Genomic DNA, 17449 nt, shown 5'->3' with positions numbered 1-17449 from the left:
TCTGGGGCACTCGTTAACATTTTCCAAAAAGAAAATATATAATTTTGATGGATTAAGTCAAACACAAATACAAAGAACAATCCCCTCTTTAAATTTTTTTTACCTATAAAATAATTCATTTGAATAAAATCATGTGAGGAAAAAAATAGTGAAATATGTGAAGATAGGGTCGGTCTTGATTTTTTAGAAGCTCATGGTAAATAATAAAAATTGACCCCTAATAAAAAATTAACCAATTAACTTTAAATTTTTATTTTTTTGAGGGTTTTTCCCTTTTGTTTTAGAGAGAGGGAGGAGAAGGTCACTATATCAAACTCAAAGAGAATGACGATGGTTGTGGTTGTCGCACTACGCCAAATTTGGCTTTTAACAGCACACCTACGAAAGCGCTTTTGCCCAAAAGCGCTCTGGTAGGTTTGGCTAAAAACAAAATTAAAAATCACGCTAGAAAAACGCTCTTATAGGGGGGGTAATGAAAGCGCTTTCTAAAAGCGCTCTTATAGGGGGTGGGTATGAAAGCGCTTTCTAAAAGCGCTCTTATAGGGGGTGGGTACGAAAGCGCTTTTGAAAGCGCTCTTATAGGGGGTGGGTACGAAAGCGCTTTTAGTAATAAAGCGCTGGTATAAAGGGGCATATGAAAGCGCTTCTGAAAAGCGCTCTGGTAGCCCGTTTTAAAATTTTCATAAAACTAAAACACGCTATTTTGAGAAACCCAAAACTCCTCCTTACATCTTCTTCTTCTTCCTCGCTCACGTACTCTCTGCTTCCTCGCTCTCACTCCCTCCGCCGTGGTCTCAGCCCCTCCTCCGTCCCTCCGTCGTCGTCTCAACTAGCCGCCGTCGTCGTCTTCTTGCTGCTTCTCTCAAAATCAAAGTCTTGTGGGATTTTAGGGTTTTTCTTGGTCAAAATCAAAGTCCAGTTCTGCTTCTGTTCAGGTAAAGTCTTCCCACTATTTTAAGAGCAAATTGTGAGAATACTTTGAAACATTTATGAGAGATAATGGTATAGTTTACTCTAAAAGTATGATATCAAGCAAATAGTTTCTGGTTCTGCTTCTGTTCATAATTTCTGTAATGTAGAAATTTGTTTTTGTGTTGCTATCTTATTTGATCCTGAAGTGATAATGGTATAGTTTACTCTAAAAGTATGATAGCAAGCAAATAGTTTTTTCTATGTATCTTTGGCTTATGATTCATCATAATGGTATAGTTTACCATGTACAATGTTTGACAAGTCTAATATATCTTATCAACAAATAATCATAGCCTGATATATCTTTGCCATTATATCCAAATCAAATCCCACTCTCCTTTGATTGTAAGTCAGTTCCTTCACTATGCTTCTATTGCTTGCTTCTTCTTCTGGATACAGGCTCAACTCTCCATCACTCACATAAGTTAATTCTTCCGATTTCTCTAAATAACACGATATCACGATAGAGGAAGGTTATTATATTTTGAAAGTTAAAGAAGATGTTTGTGTTATTTAGCTAAATCTAAAAGGAGTTGAGTGTATTTTCCTCTTTATTTTGTTAGACATCAATGCTGCCCCGTTATGAAAATACATGCTAAATTGTTGTTTTCTCATGAGATATAATTGCTCCACCTTGATTTCTCCATTTGTATGACTCGACTATGATTTGTGGTCGTTTTCACGACGTTGTTTTGACATGCGTAGTTGCTGCCCCGGTTTCTAAGTAGTTGTTAAACTTTGATTTAACTTGCGGTACTATGTATCTAGAATTGCTATAACATCTGGGTTATGATTATTTTTCAGGGGATATTAAAGATTTTTTAAAAGAATATCACTAGAGACATCAGATTAGCTTACGGTGTGTGGTTCCAGAAGTTTCTGAATTTCTCTAAAGGTAATTAGTTATTCTTTTGCTAATATAAAAATGTATGTCAAAATAATATTAATCTATTCTTAATCATTGTAGTTTGTGCTACAGTTTGCATATAGTTTCTTAATCATTGTAGTGTGTGTGTTTAATTTTACAGTTACTTTGAAGTCTCTGGTTTCTACTTGTACAACGCCGATTCAAACCTACCCATCTCCCACATAAAGTCTAACTCAGGTTACTATCCCTTTCTTCTTGCTTATAGTTTGTTATTTTCTGCTTATAGTTTATTGTTTATGGTTCTATTTAATATCAATTTAGTGTCTCTCAACCATTTTTTTGGTTTGTGGACTTATATTACCTTGAAATAAGGTAATGTCTTCTTTAAGAAATCGGGTATTTTGATTAGGTATTCTGATTAGGTATTCTATTATGATGATAGCTATTTATTATCTTGACAGAATTCCTTAGTACCTGATAGAGAAACCAATAAGCATTTGTTTAGCTTAATTATGACATGGATAAGACATGGATGAATTCAAACCGATTGTCGAAAGAGTACGAGAAAGGGGTATGGGAATTCGTTGAGTTTGCGGTTGCGCACTCCGAAGACCCGCTTCGAATGTCGTGTCCTTGCTTGGGTTGCTGTTATGGGGGTAAGGTTGACGGGAATAAGTTGGCATCCCATTTAATACGGTTTGGAATTGATAGAAGTTATACATGTTGGACAATGCATGGTGAGAAAAGTAACGGGAATGCTGATTCGAGTTGTAATAGGAAGTATGCTTCAAACGACGATTGCACAGACACATACGAGTGCGATCGAGTCGAAGAGATTGCAGAAGCGCTTGAAGAAGATCTTGCGGATTGTCCCAAAATGTTTGAGAGGTTGGTAAGCGATGCAGAGAAACCGTTGTATGAGGGTTGTACAAAATTCACAAGATTGTCTGCGGTGTTAAAGTTGTACAACTTAAAGGCGGACAATGGATGGTCGGATAAAAGTTTCACAGAGTTATTAGCCCTTATGAAAGATATGCTACTAGATGATAATGTTCTTCCCAATCGAACGTATGAGGCCAAAAAGATGTTGTCCTCTATTGGCATGAGCTATGATAAGATACATGCATGTCCAAACGATTGCGTATTGTTTCGAAATGAGTATACAGCGTTGAATGAGTGTCCTAAATGTGGTGCCCCTCGATATAAGAAAATGTTGTCTCCTGCTAAAGTCTTATGGTATTTTCCTATAATTCCGAGATTTAGACGCATGTATCGTAGTGAGACTGATTCAAGACACTTGACTTGGCATGCAGATGAAAGAATTATTGATGGAAAGTTGCGACATCCGGCAGACTCACCACAATGGTCGAAAGTTGATACTGATTATCCTGAATTTGGAAAAGAAGCAAGAAACCTTCGGTTGTCATTGTCTACTGATGGAATGTACCCGCATGGTATTCAAAGTATCTCGCATAGCACATGGCCTGTGATTCTTATGATTTATAACCTACCTCCGTGGCTATGTATGAAGCGTAAGTACATGATGTTATCTATGCTAATTTTTGGGCCTAAACAACCAGGGAATGACATAGACGTATACTTGGCACCCTTAATCGAAGATTTAAAGTTTTTGTGGGAGAACGGTGTGGAGGTTTACGATGGGTATAGGAAGGAAAGTTTCAACTTGAGGGCGATGTTGTTTGGAACAATTAATGATTTTCCAGCATACGGAAATCTATCCGGGTACAGCAATAAAGGTCAAAAGGCGTGTCCTGTTTGTGAAGACGAAACCGATACGACACGATTGGAGCTTTGTCAGAAGAATGTCTTTCTCGACCATCGTAGATTCTTAAATTCTAATCATCACTACCGTGGGTGGAGAAAAGCATTCAATGGAAAGGCCGAACATCGTACAGCCCCGCCTTTTTTGTCAGGTGATCAAATTTTTGAAAAGGTGAAAGATATGAGCACTCAGTTTGGCAAGCCTTTTGCACATTCACTTGTCAAGGGTGGGTGGAAGAAGAAGTCAATTTTTTTTGAACTTCCATATTGGAAGTCGTTGTACGTAAGACATTTCCTAGATGTTATGCATATTGAAAAAAATGTATTTGACAGCGTCATAGGTACGTTACTCAATATACAAGGAAAGTCTAAGGATGGCCTCAACATAAGGAAGGACATGGTAAACATGGGAATGAGAACTGAATTGGGACCCGTGACGAAAGGAAAACGAACATATCTGCCACCTGCTATTTACACTTTATCTAGAAAGGAGAAGAAAACATTGTGTAAGTTCCTCAGTGAAGTTAAAGTTCCAGAAGGCTACTCTTCAGATATTAGAAGACTTGTGTCCATGAAAGACCTCAAGTTAAAGAGTTTGAAGATGCATGATTGCCATGTTATAATGGAACACTTTCTACCAATAGGTATACGTTCTATTCTGCCAGAAAAAGTAAGAAGCGCAATAACTAAGCTGTGTTTCTTCTTCAGGTCTATTTGCAGTAAGGTGGTCGATCCCGCGATCTTACCAATATTGCAAAAAGAGATAGTTGTTACTTTATGTGATCTTGAAATGTATTTTCCTCGCTCGTTTTTTGACATAATGGTTCATCTAGTCGTTCATCTTGTGAAAGAGACACAATTGTGCGGACCAGCTTATATGAGATGGATGTACCCTGCTGAACGTTATATGAAAATATTAAAAGGGTACGTGAAAAACAGAAATGAGAGCTGGATAGTACGAGAGCACAATCGAAGTTTCATACCGTGGTTTAGGGATCATATTTATTCAAAGTATCGTTCAGATCCTACTTCAGTAACAGAAAGGTTGAGATGTTTAGCCTATGGTCCAAGTGTAATTGTGCTTTCTTATAGCGCATACGCAATTAATGGATACACATTTTATACCAAAGAACAGGATGATAAAAGTACTATGCAAAATAGTGGTGTTACCTTGGTAGCTGAAGCAATGCACATATCAAGTGCGAATGACTTAAATCCGAAATTTGCAAATTTGTCATATTTTGGGGTTATCGAGCGCATTTTGGTGTTTGATTACGCGAAGTTTCAGATTCCTGTATTTGGTTGCAAGTGGGTTGAAAATAATAGTGGCATACGAATGGATAAGTTAGGATTTTTGCAAGTGGATCTCAATAGGGTAGGGTACAAAGATGAGCCTTTCATTCTAGCCTCTCTAGCTAAACAAGTGTTCTATGTCAATGATCCGACAAGTACGAAATGGTTTATAGTGCTTTTATCTAACAAAATAGTTGATGAAAACATTGAAGATCAAGGTGATATTGGTGTTGGCATTGAATCTTGTACAAGAAACGATCAAAATGAGAATGAATCTTGTACTAGAAATGATCATAATGAGGGTATTTGGATCAATCCAACCGTCCGCGTTGTTAAGAGACGCGTAGAACACAATCCTACCAAGAAAAGAAAGAGACGTTAGTGATAAAGGTAATAGTATACATATTCCGACTAATTTGCTTTATTCAATTTGTACCAATTGTTTTATTCAATAGTATAGTACTTATTCAATTTTGGTGCATATTCTCGTTTTGTACATAACTTTTGAACCATGTATCCGTTTGTCGACTTCTTTACATGTAACTATACTATTTTGACGATTCCGGAGCTGCTCATGCACTTATCTTTACATTTCAGGACTGTTTTTTTATCGGTTTTGCTTCTGCCCGTAATCAAAAGTCGGGCTTAGGGTCTGAATTTCGGTAAACCGACTTTATTTTTGAGTCCGTGGGGACGTTTTACCATAGCCGTGTAAATTTCGTTCAATTCCGACAACTTTCTTTTTTGACGCTTATTTTGATTTGTACCGATAGAATTTCCCGATTTACTTGTACATGCATGGTTTGACTTCCATTGACTTGTATAGATTGTTAGCTTATTAATAGTGTACTAATGTGCTTTAGTTTGTTTGATACAGGTTCAATGGCTCCGGATAGAGATGCTCCACCTGAAAACTCACAAGAAAACTCACAAGAAAGAGATGCTCAAGAAAGAGATGCTCCGGGTACAAATGCTCCACCTGATACTGAAGCAAAAGAAGTTGCACGAGGCATCACCATTATGAAGGGAATCGTACGACATAGAGACCAAGGATTAGCATACCATTTGGAATGGAATTCTGAAAACCAACCAATTGGTCCTAATTCTGCAAAGTTGACAAGCTATATTGGTACACTTGTTCGTATGCATATTCCAGTCTCCGTAACTAAATGGAATCTGAAAAGCGAAGAGTTGGATGCGGAAAAAAAAAGCGATTTGGGACGAGCTTCAGGTATGTATCATATATGGTTGTTGTTATTATCTTGACGATAAATTGTTTAAATTACTTATACTAACACACTATGCGTATGTTTTTTTGCAGAGGAATTTTGAGATACCAGATGATCGTAGACGCTACATACTTAGTTTGGCCGGGAAAAGATATAGAGGGTGGAAAGCTTTTTTGACAAACACCTATCTTAAGGATAAAGATGGAAACTTTCTTGAAGAGGCACCGGGACGGCCAAAAAAGTATGAGATCTTCATTGATGAAAAAGATTGGGTTGAGTTTGTAAATCAAAGAGATGAAGATTTTCGGAAAAGGAGTGCCACGAATAGTGCGAGAGCATCCAAACCCGCGTATCCATATGTAGCAACCTGCCCTAAAAATTAGCTTTTAGAGTCGCCACCTATTCTGAAGGGCGAATAGGAAACCCTACGCAGTTAAGAGATTCGGGATAAGTTATTATAATCAGGTCGAGGGAAGGTGTTAGGCACCCTCAACCCTTTCCTATTGGCTTTGAATCTAAGGTAAAGGTTTATGGCTAAAATATTGAGGTTTAATAGCTACAGAATTGAATAGGGGAAAAATTGAGATTTTAGGGAGGGGGACTCGCCTTGTTACCAAGTGCCTACGTACCTCCTTATGGAGGATCAGAGTCAACGTAGTTCAGGCACAGGGTTGTACGCCTTGAATTTGATTTGATATGGTTTGAAGTTATTTTGAAGTTGTTTTGAAATTGTTTTGAAATGCGAATGTTCGAAGGTATTTTGAATTACCTTATCGTAGTTATGAACATCGCAGTGTTTGAAGGGGTAATTTTCTGTAGTTTCGTGGTTTAGTGTATTTTGATGTTTGGGCGTACAACCCTGATTTAATATAGCACCGTTAGTTGCGATGATCAATAGGTTTGATCATTATAGTTAACGGATTAACAGGGCATTGCTGGTTACACGGATCGATAGATTGATCGTCGCGAGCAGCAAATTGAATGTGTTTTAATTTTATATATTTTTTTATTCTTTTATCTCTCGTCATTGCGACTAATAGATTTAGTCGGGTCGAGGAGAGAATTAATAAAGAATTGTTTAAATTGTTTTATCTCTCGTCTAATGCGACTAATAGATTTAGTCGGGTCGAGGAGAGAATTAATCGAAGGTTAATGTCTTGCCAAATGGGATTGGGCAAACCCTAATGCAGATAACAATTTTCTAGGGTTTTTATGGTTTTTTATAATTAATATTGATTAAAATCAATTAACTCAAATAATCGAAATAATCAAAATAATCGGGAAAATGTTATAATCCTAATCCTAATAAAAAAAAGTTATATACATACTAATATTTTTATAATTAAGCAAATTATACAAATAATAAATATATATACATAAAAAATATTAAAAAAACCTGGCCGCGATCCTGTACTGCTGCTTATTGATGGTGTATGATGGAGTTCTACGCTCAGGGCCTAAGAGATCTGAGGTTGCACCATAGCTGTTCGTGAGATAGCACCACTGGATCTGCAGACTTGTTAAGTTGAAAAATGAAGAAAAGCTTGTCGCATGCAGGGATCGAACCTATTCCTTTTGGGTCATGCACAACCACGCCTTTCCACTGAGCCATATCACGCTGGATGTTATTAAAAGGATCCGAAACAATAATGTATGAAACAAGGCGCTGAGAAAATTTAAAAAATTAATTTGTGCGCTCCAGCTTCCTCATCTTCTTCGTTATTCTGGCCCTCCTCCAAACTGCAGATTAACATCAATAAATACACAAAAATAATCCAGATTTGTTGAAACTGCTGTTTTTAGCACTTCAGTTGGCGTAACCGGTTACGCCTGTTACCGTAACCGGTTACGAACCCGTGAAACAGATTTACTGTAGATGTTGCGTTTGCGTAACCGGTTACGCTGTTTGCCGTAACCGGTTACACTGAAGCCCAACTGTTTTTCTGTTTGTTTTAGGGTGTTTTAAATCATTCCAATCATTTTGTAACTTGTACTATATAAGGAGCTCACTACTCCTATGTTGTGGTTAATGCCAATTCACTATCTCACCCTCAATTACTCTCTCTCTCTCTCTCTCTATTTTTCTATTCATTCTTTAATCTTCATCTTCTTCAATTGATCATTTTCCCATTAAAGAAACCTTAATTTGATTTGTATGTTCCAACATTTGGCATCAAGAGCCCTGGTTCTGATCCGATTCCGCTGCAACAATGAGTACCAATGATCGAATCCCATCCAATTTACCGATTCTTGATTCGAAGAATTACGACAAGTGGTCTAAGCAAATGAAGGTCTTGTTTGGATATCAAGAAGTTCTCGATATCGTCAACAATGGAGTCACACCTCTTGGGGATGAACCTACAGCTGCACATCAAGCCACTTTCAGGGAAGAGAAGAAGAAAGATTACAAAGCTCTCTTCTTGATACACTCTTGCGTCGATGGTGATAACTTCGAAAAGGTCGGTGATTACGAGTCCGCGAGGCAAGCTTGGTTAATTCTTGAGAAAGCATATGCTGGGGCTGCGAAGGCGAAGGTTGTGAGGTTACAAACTCACAAGAGGCAATTCGAGTTAACGCAAATGGAAGAGAAGGAAACGATCAACGATTATGTGACGCGCATTACGCGCTTAGTGAATCAAATCAAGTCGTGTGGGGAAACGATCTTAGAGCAGAATGTTGTGTCAAAAATCTTACGTTCGTTGACGTCAAGATTCGACAACATTGTGGTTGCTATTGAAGAGTCGAAGGACCTTACGTCGCTGAGCAAGGATGAGCTTCAAAGTTCCCTAGAAGCACATGAACAAAGAATGGACGAGAGAGGAAGCGATAAAGCAAAGGCGGAATTAGCTTTGCAAGCTCGCTTCAATGAAAGGAGTAAAGGTTCGAAAGGGAAATGGCCTTCGAAAGGGAAGCAAGGCGATGGTGAACCTAAAAATTCGAAGGGACAAAAGGGTGAGAGCAGCAGCTCAAACGGTTATGGTGATCGAAGCAACGCGAGAGGTGGAAAACCAAGAGACATGAGCAAAATACAATGCTGGAAATGCAGGAAACTTGGGCATTTTCAATCAAAGTGTGGTGCTAAACAGCTTGAAACTAAAGGGGATGAAGCCAAGGTTGCTAGGCAAGAGGTGGATGATGAAGCCACACTCTTAATGATGATTACCGATGAGTGCGAAGGCATGACAGAGGTGCTGGACAGCAGCTGCAAGTCACGGGATAGCAGCTGCAGCAGTGCAGAAAAAGCGACAGTTTTGAGTCCGGAACAAAATGTGATGATTTCGGTTCGTGATGGAACTCAAGGCAAAGAGGAGTGGTACTTAGACTCCGGATGTTCAACGCATATGACGGGAAGAAGAGATTGGTTTGTGCAAATCAATCAAGTGGCGAAAAACAAAGTGAAGTTTGCGGACGATTCCACTCTCATGGCCGAAGGTGTCGGTGATGTGTTGATCGAGAAAAAGGATGGTGGACATTCTATGATCAAGGATGTGCTATATATTCCAGGTATTAAGTGTAATCTTTTGAGTATTGGTCAATTGCTCGAAAAAGGTTACAATATACGATTGGAAGATAAGATCTTGCGGGTTGTTGATGCTAGTGGAGTGTTGATCCTAAAGGCTCCCATGGCTACCAATAGGACTTTCAAAGTTGAGCTGAAAGTATTGGAGCATAGGTGCTTAGCTACAGCTTCAAGTAGAGAGGAGTGGTTATGGCATTATCGTCTCGGTCACTTGAATTTTCGTGATCTCAAAGCGTTGCAACAAGAATGTATGGTTACCGGGCTGCCACACATTAACGTTCCAGCTGAGTTGTGTGAGGAATGTGTGAAAGGAAAACAACACAAAGGAAGTTTTAGCAAGGATGCGGGTCATAGGACCAATGCACACCTTGAGGTGGTGTATTCCGATGTTTGTGGACCCATGCAAGTGGACACATTTGGTGGCAATCGATATTTTGTCACGTTCATTGACGATTTTAGTAGAAAGTTGTGGACTTACGTCATCAAGAGAAAGGATGAGGTGTTTGATGTATTCAAGATGTTTAAGTCCATGGCGGAGAGGCAATGCGGTCGCAAGTTAAAAGTTCTCAAAACGGACGGTGGAGGTGAGTATACCTCGGTTGCGTTTGGGAAGTATTGTGATGATGAGGGTATAGTGCGTGAGGTTGTACCACCCTATACGCCGCAGCAAAATGGTATTGCCAAGAGGAAAAATCGCTCGATTATGAACATGGTTCGAAGCATGTTAAGCGGTAAAAGTCTACCGAAGGAACTATGGGGAGAAGCGGTCTCTACAGCCACATACTTATTGAATCGTTGTCCTACAAAGAAGCTTGAGAAGCTTACACCGGAAGAGGCTTGGTGTGGATTCAAACCGAATCTAAGTCATTTGCGTGTATTCGGTTCGGTGGCTTATAAACATGTGCCGGGACAATTGAGAAAGAAGTTGGACGATAAAGGAGAAGAAATGATATTCGTTGGATATCACTCTACAGGTGGTTACAAACTGTTCGATGCGAGAAATCGGAAGATTCAAATTAGTCGAGATGTTATTTTTGAAGAAAATAACAGCAGCAGTCTCAGCGTAACCGGTTACGGCCAGCCAGTACAAACTGGCGTAAACGGTTACGGACAGGAAAAACAGAGTCTGAATTCTGCAGGGAACAGCGTAACCGGTTACGGCCAACCAGTACATACAGGCGTAACCGGTTACGAGCAGAACAGAATCCCAACTGCTGTATTTTTTGATGATCCAGTCAGTCCCGAAACAGTTCCGCAGCCTCCGAATGATGTTCAAACTGAAGGACACCGTAGAAGATCAACAAGACAAAGAGTGTTGCCTTCTAGACTCCAAGAATGCGAGAGATTCCAAGATAACGAAGTTCATAATGAAGGTGATTTCGTTCATTTTGCGCTTATGGCCGAATCCGAACCGGTGAATACGGAGGAGGCTCTAAGGGATCCAAAATGGATTTGTGCAATGAAAGAGGAGCTGGAATCAATCGAGAAAAATGGTACTTGGGAGTTAGTTGATCTACCTCATGGTAAAAAGCCAATTGGTGTCCGTTGGGTTTTTAAAGTGAAAGCAAATCCGAAGGGCGAGATAATCAAGTATAAGGCTCGATTAGTAGCGAAAGGGTTTTTGCAACGTGAAGGAATAGACTTTGAGGAGGTGTTTGCTCCTGTGGCTAGGCTTGAGACCATCCGATTGGTTGTTGGTATTGCAAACAACAACAATTGGAGCGTTTATCAAATGGACGTCAAATCTGCGTTTTTGAACGGTCCACTTGATGAGGAAGTTTATGTTGGACAGCCCCCTGGTTTTGAAGTAAAGAATCAAGAGATGAGATACTACAAGTTGCATAAAGCCTTGTATGGTTTGAAACAAGCTCCAAGAGCTTGGAACAAACGCATAGATGGCTTCCTTGTTGACATTGATTTCAAGCGGTGTGTGTCCGAACATGGTGTATATGTGAGATCAAATGCTAAGGATGGAGTGATAATCCTTTGCTTATATGTGGACGATCTCTTGATTACCGGCAGCTGTGAGGAGAGTATTTCAAGGTTCAAGAAGGAACTCATGAGTGAGTTTGAGATGACGGACCTTGGAATCATGAAATACTTCCTTGGCATAGAGTTCCAAAGGTCAAAAACGGGACTGCTCATGCACCAAAGGAGGTATGCACTTGAGATCTTGAAGAGGTGTGAAATGGAACATTGCAATGTTGCCATTACACCATGTGAAGCAAGGCTACAGCTGTCCAAAAGTGAGGATGAGCAAGATGTTGATCCAACTCAATATCGAAGATTGATTGGATCATTGCGGTATTTGTGCAATACGCGACCGGACTTGGCATTTAGTGTCAGTATTGCGAGTAGATTCATGGAGAGACCAAAGGTATCTCATATGGCAGCTGTCAAGAGGATCCTTAGATATATTAAAGGGACTCTTGGTTGTGGAATTCTCTTTCCAGCATCGGATACGAGCCGAAAGTGTGATTTACTTGGTTTCACTGATTCCAATTGGTGTGGTGATAAGGATGATAGAAAGTCAACAGCTGGATACATCTTTATGCTAGGTAGAACTCCAATCTCTTGGTGTTCGAAAAAGGAACCGGTGGTAGCACTCTCATCTTGTGAGGCCGAGTATATTGCGGCATCGTTGTGTGCTTGCCAAGCCATGTGGCTTATGAATCTATTGAAGGAGCTTAATAGTAGTGAGGGTGAGGCTATTACTCTCCTTGTCGACAATGTCTCCGCGATCAACCTTGCGAAGAATCCAATTGCACATGGAAGAAGCAAGCACATAGAGATGCGGTTTCATTACTTAAGGGAGTTAGTGAGCGATGGAAAGTTACGATTGGGGTATTGTCGAAGCGAAGATCAAGTAGCTGACATATTGACCAAGGGTGTGACCAATGAGGTGTTCAAGAGGCTGAGAAGGAAGCTGAGCATGGTGGACTTGGACCAACTGAAGTGAGGTGGTGTGTTGAAACTGCTGTTTTTAGCACTTCAGTTGGCGTAACCGGTTACGCCTGTTACCGTAACCGGTTACGAACCCGTGAAACAGATTTACTGTAGATGTTGCGTTTGCGTAACCGGTTACGCTGTTTGCCGTAACCGGTTACACTGAAGCCCAACTGTTTTTCTGTTTGTTTTAGGGTGTTTTAAATCATTCCAATCATTTTGTAACTTGTACTATATAAGGAGCTCACTACTCCTATGTTGTGGTTAATGCCAATTCACTATCTCACCCTCAATTACTCTCTCTCTCTCTCTCTATTTTTCTATTCATTCTTTAATCTTCATCGTCTTCAATTGATCATTTTCCCATTAAAGAAACCTTAATTTGATTTGTATGTTCCAACAAGATTAACCATATAAATCCTTATGAATCCATTGGGCTCATTGATTCGGCTTAATTTCTCCTTAAACCGAAAGTCCCAATTTGAAGCTCCTAAACCTTATCAATGGCACAACCTTCAATCTGCAACTAAACATAAATTAAACAATCCAGATAGTTTGCAAACATCATTATAAACACATTGATACAACCGAAACACGCTTATGATATGAAAATTGCCGTAATCAAAAATCAAAAAAAACTTGCAAACCGTGGCCTTCTGTGAGAGTGATTCTGGACGTTTTTATTGATGATGGTGATTGCAATAGCTTCAGAGCAGTCTCAGGAATGTTTTCAAATGGCCAACCCCTTTGAATCGGTGTGCAAACGTGAATTCGACCTCCCCCTTTTCTTGAAAATTCCAGCACTTTTTCGTGACTATTGGCTCCCGAAAAAAAATCCTTCTGCCGTCAAAACCATGTGCCTTTATAATGTCCCTTTAGTTTTTTTTTCCAAATAATTTTTGATTTCAATCAGATTAAATGTTGATTGAGTGAGATTAAGGATGATTGGGATTTGTTGCAATATTTGTTGAAGATTTGGAGTGATATTGGAAGGCTTGCAAATATCATTTTTTCCCCATGAACGTGAACAGACTTCTATAATTTGACCAATTTATTTTTCTTTCCTTTTTTTAGTAGCCTAATAATAATAATAATAATTAATAGTAACCATAATAAAATAATAATGACATTAAAATACTATAATAATATACTTTTATTTAACTAAAAGAAATCAAATAATAATAAAACTAATAATAATTAGAACTAATAACAATGATAATTCTATTAAAATTAATTAATAACACTAATCAATAAATATTAACCATAAATAATAATACTAATATATATAATTACTTAATTACTAAAACCTAATTACAATAATAAATCTAATTAATCCTAATATTCATCCTAATAGTAATCCTATTAATAACAATTAATAATGCTAAATATTGATAATTAGTCATGTTGAAAAATAATAATTGAAACAGATGTTAGTAAAACCCAAAATACTCCCAAAAATGATAGAACCCTTGTAATGATTGGACCCAACGTTTGGGTCCTAAACATATGTTAATTACACCCTTGTTTTAACCAACCTGATTTATAAGAGAGCGGGTTTGACAATAGAAATGTCAAACCCCATGACTCTTAATTTTGAACCTTGATGGATTAACGGACGTAAATTTGATCGGGCAAATTTTGGGGTATGACACCATACAAAAAAGGGCGTTTGGGATATGCACGCTTAGAGGATAAAATTGTAAGTAAATAGAAATGCGTTTTAATTAATTGTCTAAATGTGTTTTATTTGACGATTTTATCATTTGTGTCAATGCATAGTTAGAGGAGTCTAAAAGTGAGGAAACTTCACTTCCTAAACATGTGTTGTGGAAGGAAGCTCGTGTGGGCAAGAATCGAGCTGTCGATCCCGATGTTCAGAGAGTTTATGCTGAATGTGTAAGTATAATACTGTGTCTTTAATTAAATCAAATGTTTTTTAATATATAAATGATTTTTTATCTCCACTAATAATTATTGAAATGTAAATGAATTACAGGAGACATTGTCGCAATCGGTGTCCACCGGTGAGGACCAGGATGATAGGAGCATACTTAGTAGAGCACTAGATGCTCCTGAGTATCCCGGTCGGGTGAGGGGTAAGGGTCATGGTGTGACTCCAACCTCTTTTTACAAGCATCCTAGGAGAAGAAATCCTTCAAATGAAGAAGTGTTGCAAAAATTGCAGGAATTGCAAGCACAAGTCTCTGAATTGCAAAGAGATAAAGATATGTATATGAGAGCAAAGTGCAATACTGCATCGGTGAAAGAAACTAGTGATAAAGCTAGTTTCAACTGTCAAAGAAAACTTCCCGAGGTAATTATAAATTTCTTTTCCTTACAAATTGTTCTATTTTATTAACGATAATGACTTTATATTTACTATTGGTTTAGGGCATTTCTTCTTGCCAACTATACTTATCGTCACCGTCTTATCGCCTAGTTGGCAAGGGAAAAGTGCACAACACTGTGGGAGATTTACTTCACCATAGAACGCTCCCGGATGGACACCTGAAAGTATCGGTGGATGTTGTATTAGATCATGATGCGGTGCTACCGGTACCTGACATGGTCTCAGAGACGACATTGCTGCGAGATGCAATAGGGTCATTTGTTGCATGGCCCTCGGAGCTCATTATCATTGGTGATGAGGTATATTCAAAACCATTATGAATCATTTAGTTTTCAAATGTCAATTTTGCACCGTTACGTTAATTATTTTTTACATTTTAATTTTAGACTGCTCCTACAAAACCCGCAATTAAGGGCAAAGGGATTTTACAGGAGGAGGAGTCTGTTGCATCACTAAAAGAGATACATTTAAGGTGTTAATATATAATTTGAATGTAAAACTCCATGATTTTATATTTTATCGATCGTTATTTGATTTTTAGGCATCTTCTCGGGAGTCACAACAAGTGACACAGGTCGTTCGTAGCGTACCGCCTAAGGGTCCTCCGAAGCAAGCGGCAAAAAAAGGTGGTGCTTTTTTTCCTCGATATCGGACGACGCTCGGAACACTTGTTGATATGTCCGATTTGAAGGAAGGTGCTCTCCGTCAAATCAATATGGAGGAAGGTATCTTTGGTGTTGAATTCATTTCACATATTGCAATAGATGACTTGGAAGAGATTTTTACACAAGAACAACTAGGCGTCGCTAATATGCACTCGTACATCCGGTAATATTCACTCATCCGATATATTATTTAATTAGTCGAACAATTTATTTACACATTATGTTTATTATGTTTTTCACTCATCCGCTAATATGTTTATAATGTTTTTATTTAAGGTTGTTGCATGACAGAGTGTTGCGCGGGACTGCATTGTCAAACAGATTCCGTTTCGTGTCTTCCGCCCATTGCAGCGGAATGACAATTGATTCGGAACCGGAATCAATTAGACAGCGCTTAGTCGATAGATTCATGTCATCCGGCAATACAGAAAGTCTGATTCTTTGGGCGTATAATACCCGACCAGTAGGGTTAGTTTCTCATTCTTGGTTCATTTAATCTTTGTTTCTTTTGCGTAGCAAAATTTTTATATAACCTATTGTTTTAATTTATAGAGCACACTGGTAGTTGCTTGCTATCAACCCGATAAGAGAAGTTGTATATTTTCTGAATTCGGTAGATGGTGAGTGGAGCAATTATCCGGCTATGAAGGAAATTATTGATTTGTAAGTGGGATCGTTCTAAATATTCTTGTATATTTATATATTTAATTATTTGTGAGATTGATCTAAATATATGCTTTTATATTTTTGTTAGATCAATACAAGTGTTCCGAAGTCAACGAGACGCACAGGTATCCCGGACTAAATCAAACAACATTACTTGGATCAAAGTGCAGGTACATTATTTTTCACAATTTTGCTTATAATATTTATGCTACTTGATAAAACAAGACAACTATAATTTCTTATTTGTTTTTCTATGTAGTGTCCGATACAGCGGAACAGTTCAGACTGCGGATACTTTGTTTTGAGGTTTATGAAAGAAATCCTTCAAATGAATCAATTAGAGATTCCAATCACGGTATGGATTTATAACTTAATTAGATAACTTCTTATAATTTATTACATTTAACTAAATCATTCATATTATGTTTTTATTCTGTAGTACTTTGACGAATTCCGTGCTGCTTCTTACCCGAAACTTAAGTTGGAAGAAATCAAAGAGGAATTGTGTCAATTTTATATTCATCAGCTATTCATGTAGTAGGATTTGTGTCGATTTGAAGAGAATATTACAGTACTCCAGAATATATGGTTACTAACTTTGTTCATATTGTTGCCAATTAATATTTGAAGTATAATATTGTTGATGTTAGAGATTTAGTTTGATTGACATAATGATGTATATATATAATTTTGGATATTCTAATGGTATTATATTAGTATATATATAGTCCTACCTATGGTTGAAAATATATCGTCGAAAATATATTACTGGTCGAAAATATTACAGGTTGAAAATATATTACAGGACGAAAATATATTACAGGACGAAAATATTACAGGTCGATCTGGGAGGCTGAAATTATAGGCTGCACTTTAAAATATCTCATTTAGCAACGACAGCGCTTTTAAAAAGCGCTCTTAAAGGTCCACATACGAAAGCGCTTTGTTACAAAAAGCGCTGCCAAAGATAAAAAAAAAAGAAAGAAAAAAAAAACGCAACCTACCAAAGCGCTTTTGGAAAAGCGCTCTAGTAGGGGGGCTACCAGAGCGCTTTTCAGCAAAAGCGCTCTTATAGGGGGTCTACCAGAGCGCTTTTTCCAGAAAAGCGCTCTTATAGGGGGGTCTACCAGAGCGCTTTTTCTGTAAAAAGCGCTCTTA

This window comes from Vicia villosa, linkage group LG6, assembly GCF_029867415.1.
Source record: "Vicia villosa cultivar HV-30 ecotype Madison, WI linkage group LG6, Vvil1.0, whole genome shotgun sequence".
Classification (NCBI taxonomy): Eukaryota; Viridiplantae; Streptophyta; class Magnoliopsida; order Fabales; family Fabaceae; genus Vicia; species Vicia villosa.
The sequence above is the reverse complement of the archived record's forward strand: the minus strand, read 5'-3'. Positions refer to the sequence as shown.